At 50.1% G+C, this 4,753-nt stretch overlaps 1 pseudogene; it reads right to left on the bottom strand.

Moving 5' to 3' along the window:
- Window positions 1–612: 612 nt before the first annotated feature.
- Window positions 613–1,965, bottom strand: LOC105980142 (annotated as a pseudogene).
- Between the last annotated feature and the right edge of the window lie 2,788 nt (window positions 1,966–4,753).

Raw genomic sequence — 4,753 nt, 5'->3', positions numbered from 1 at the left:
TGAGTACAGAACAATTTTTCTTTTTCCTTTTGACTTTTTTCTCTTGGGAGACAGAATCTCCTTATGTAGCCAAGGCTGGCCTTGAATTTTAATCCTACCTCAATCTTGGTAGTACTGGGATTATAAGCACACATTAATATATGGATGCTGGACCTAACAGGAGCCATCTTGGCAAAGTGATGAATGATAGGGAATTTCCAAGAACTCTTAAGAGGTGAAACCCCACCTTCAGCCCCAGGTGATAGGTGTACCTGAATACCTACAGGCAGTGGTGGGGACTTGGACAATAGATTATTGCACCTGCCAGACCTTTACCATGAATTCCTGAGACTGAATTTTCTGTGACCCTGCCCCCTGACCATGACTCTATTTACACCCAGACCACCTCAGCCACCATTTTGTGCCATGCCTCCTGTCTCCTGAATCGCCTCACATCAGGATGGGGTCCCTCTTCAACTCTCCATTAGATTTGATCTGGTTTGTTGAGATTGTCAGATAGCAAAAACAGAGCAAGCTGCTTTTTAAAAAAATTATTATTTATATATTTATCTAGGATAACGACTGGGAAGCCGTGGGAGCCTGCTGGACTGTATCCTGGATGACCTTCTATGACTACTGCTGTCTAAGGAAAGAGGCCATGAGGTCATCTGGCCTCTGGCAGTTCATTCTGTAGGCCTCCATTTCTTCCCCGTGGGCTCTGGAGTTTCATATATGCTGTTGTAGGGCCACTTTCTCTGGTCAGCCTGCCTGGTCTCCCTGAGATACAGCAGGCTGGCCTGCTCTGCAGTCAGTGCCCTTGTCAATTTCTCTTGAGTCTTGCCTCCATCATCTCTGTCGGGATTGCTCTTAGGGTGCTTTTTCTTTTTCTTTCTGCTCTTGTCTCCCTTCAAGTTTTCTTGGTGCATAACCACAAGCATCCGTAGTTTCTTCCCCGACTCTCCTCCAGTCTCCTCATTCATCCTACACACTACTCAGAGCAGTCTCCTTCCCCTCTTCTTCAGTGCAACAGAAATACTTGACAAATGAGTGACAGCATTTGTATCCCCAACAGCCTTCTTTCCAGTAGGATCCATAGCTGTGCGTGTGGTTGTGGATCTTCACATCCTCCTTGTATACGGAGCAGGCCATAGCCCGCTCCTGACGCCTGATGACAACCCCGTGCCTCAAATATTCCATGTCTGGGCTTCCATCAGGACCAAGAGCATCTCGGCTGGAGGATCCTCCAGGTGATCCTGGCCACCGTACTACTGCAGGATGCTTGCTTTCTGCTGTTCTTTTCCTTTTTAACTTGGAAGGACTTACACAAAAACTCTAGCTTCGTTGGGATGGCCTGCAGGTGCCCCTCTGAGCCTTTGCCACAGGCCTCCCAGGCAAACACCCGTGCCTGAGCCATGGCAACGGTATCTCCGGTGTACTGAATGAAGTTATTCCTCGCATAACTCACTTCATCTGGGTGCTTCCCGGCATTGGCATTAGGATTCTCCCTCATCGCTCGGGTTTTTGGACCATGGTAGGAAGAATCTGGATCTGTTTCTCAAATATTTCGCCGTATCCTCTCGAATCCTCAGTTTCCGGATTGTCACGACGTTTCTGGGCTTTCAACATTCGTTTGGCCAGGCCCATGGTTCTCACGTGTTCCTCCGGATGGTAGCCATTCCAGCTATCTCTCTTCCGGAACATGAGTTGCGGCTGGACGTGCTGGTTGGGCGCTCCGCGAGTCCGGGTTCCCTTGGCGCCCTCTTGCCGGGGTCTCTGGAAACAGTCCTTCCTGCTGTGCCTCGGGGCCCGGCCGTTCTCGCTGGCGTCTCGGCCGTCCCTGGCGCCCCTCCGTACCGCGGTCCCGAGGAGCTGGGCTGCTTGCGTTTCTCGGGCCTCTCGGGCCCTCTCTGTGCCTCCCGTGGAGTGGTGTCCCCGTCCCCCCCCCCCGGGCGTGGCCCGGCCTGTGTCCGCCCCTGCCGACCGCATGGTGCACGGGCTTCCTGTGTGTTACAGCGGACAAAGGGGCCAGGGGTGGCCGGCCGGCTCTGCGGCCGTCCCCGAGGTCACCGCATCTGGTGCAGGGGCCTCCGTCCGCCATCCGCCTCCTGCTGGCTCCTCACCGGCTTCCTCCCGCAGCCTGGACCAAGAGAAGGAAGCGCAAGCCGCCGAGGTGACCCTGTGTCTGCAGGACAGGAAGAGCCCGCCCCCCACTTCCGCTTCCCCTTCCGGAGAGCCCGCCCCCGGATTTCCGCTTCCCCTTCCGGGAGGGTGGGCCCTGGCGGGCGCAGGGCGTGGCTGGCCCCGCCTTTAATCCTGGCGGCTCAGGGGCTGAGATCAGAGGATGGAGGTCCCGAGATCCCCAGACAGCTGGGACAGGATCGTCCACACCAAGCAGCCGGAAGTGGTACTGTGCTCAAGTGGTAGGGTGCTAGCCTTGAGCAAAACGGCTTAGGGCCAGTGCCCAGGCCCTGATTTCAAGTTCTCAGACAGACAGACACACACACACACACACACACTGCAAGGAGTTTCCCATAGGGAGCCCTGGGTCAGCGGTGCTCTGGCTGAGAGCAGCCCTGGAGACCGCAGGGACCCTGGGGCAGCCGACCCAACTCACCTACACAAGGCTGGCTCTGCAGAAATCCAGAAACTTCCCCTAACCACTAGGGGCAAATACCCTGCGCCTCGCACGCACAGAGCTCTCAGGCTTCAAGTGCCAGCCCCAGGGAGGAAATGGACGAGTACTGTTCAGTTGTTTGAGTCCCCCCCTTTTAATAAAAACCAGTTGTATAAAATAGGGGGTCTACATGCACAAGAATCAAAGATATCTTGATCTTTGAGATCTCTCACCCCCGGGGAAAATGTGATTCCTATCATATGAAATAGTATAACAAAATAAGAACTTCTCACACACGGAGACTCCTGGACACTTGGGAGGTATCTGAAAGGAGCCTGTTGGTTGGCTTATATGTGTTATCTTGTATGGCCTTCTAGGATTCTGCAAATCGAACATTAGTCCCCCACTTTGTACAGGTGAGAAGACTGCAGGAGAAGAAGGCAAATCATATTGCTTGAGGTTTTGCAGTGTTAAGGGCTTGCATGGTGGACACAGGATTAAAGAAATAATTCTGTCAAAATATAAAACTTGGGCTGTCCTTGCAGGACTGACTCCCCAGGTCCATCGAAGCACCAGACACATCCTTACCTGCTTGCCTGCAGGCCGGCATTACAAATTCCTCCCTGAGCTCAGCCCAGAAAGTCCCCATCACCCTAAGCAGAGCATTCCACTCTGGGCCTGAACAAGGACTCTACCCTGGGCCCCCAAGAAACCAGCGCTCATGTTTTCTTTTCTTTTTCCTTGTCAAAACCTACATAGACCCTCCCCAAATCCAGTCCCTTGAACAACCTCCCCTTGGGGAGGTCTGTGCCCCTCCCTGGCAATGAACAGTTCTAGCCTGCTGTACAAGTCCAGCCTGTTCCTTGTCCTTTCTCCTCCATTTTCTTAACAGTCCTAAATAGAGCATGCTATTGGTTGTTAAGAACATTCATTCTTGCTGTATATATTACTGTGGTAAGAGTGTATGATAAAGACTATACTATATTCTATGGTAGTTCTTAGACTTTAACCTAAGTACTGTCCTAGTCAGGGTGTTCACTGGGTGCAACTTCTGAACCAGCCCTTCTGGGGTACAGAAGATTCTGCAGTTGTATCAAGAATTGCAGTGATACCAATGCCTTAGAGGCTGCTGGTCAGGTGACCTCATTTGGGGTGTAAAGGCTTAGAGCATGTCATCTCAACACAGAAGTAGACTCTTAGCTCTTTTAGATACAGTGCTTGAGAGTATTTGCATTAAATAGCAAAAGTGAGTTCCCAGGATCTATGAGTTTGGGGTCATTGTTAATGACAGTGTCTAAATTTATATCCCCAGGAGGCACATTTAATTTCACTTTACTGAACCTATCAACAGAGTTTCAATGGCTGTCTACAAAAATATTCATAGCTGACATTTGTCAGGTGCTTTATACCTTAAATGTCTTTTCATGTGTGATCTTATTCAGTTCTCACAAAATGTGTGAATAAAACTAAGAAGGCACCATTGCTAATGTGATTTTAAGGTGGTAGAGGATTAAGGTTAAGAGACATAAGGTGCCATGTAGCTCACTGCTCTGTGACATGGACTGTATTAAGATATAAGGTTGTTCTGACTTTAAATATCACACCAAGGCATAATTTGCAAGTCCTTCACATTAGCAGCCTAGTGCCTTCTGAGGTGGTAAAGAAAAAAATGCTGAATTCCTACCTCCAAAGTTCTGGGAATTTGCTGGCTCTGTGTGTGTGTGTGTGTGTGTGTGTGTGTGTGTGTGTGTGTGTGTGTGTGATATTTCACTTTGATTGCTGCCTTTTTGTTTATATGGTATTCATTCTCTGTTCATGTCTCTGTCCAGGTTTTCCTTTATTGTAAGAGTACCAATCCTATGGGTTGGGCTCATCCTATCCCAGGATGATCCCATCTCATCTAATTACATCTACAACAACTTTGTTGCCGCCATCTAAGGCCGCATTCTGATACACAGCAGGTTAGGACTTCAGCAGGATAATGTTGAGGGGACACAGTTCCTCTCCTCGTAGCATATCCCAGGGCTAGCAAGTACATCGGTACACCTAGATGAATCATCACCCACAATGGAAAGACCATTTCTAGTGAGTCTTTACGATTCCAGAGAATGAGACAAGATCCCTGGGTCTGCCACAACAGCTCTGGCCAGAGCTATTGAC

The sequence above is a fragment of the Dipodomys ordii genome, unplaced genomic scaffold (genome assembly GCF_000151885.1).
Source record: "Dipodomys ordii isolate 6190 unplaced genomic scaffold, Dord_2.0 Scaffold8, whole genome shotgun sequence".
Taxonomy (NCBI): domain Eukaryota; kingdom Metazoa; phylum Chordata; class Mammalia; order Rodentia; family Heteromyidae; genus Dipodomys; species Dipodomys ordii.
Note: the sequence above shows the minus strand (reverse complement) of the source record. Positions and strands in the feature narration are given on the sequence as shown.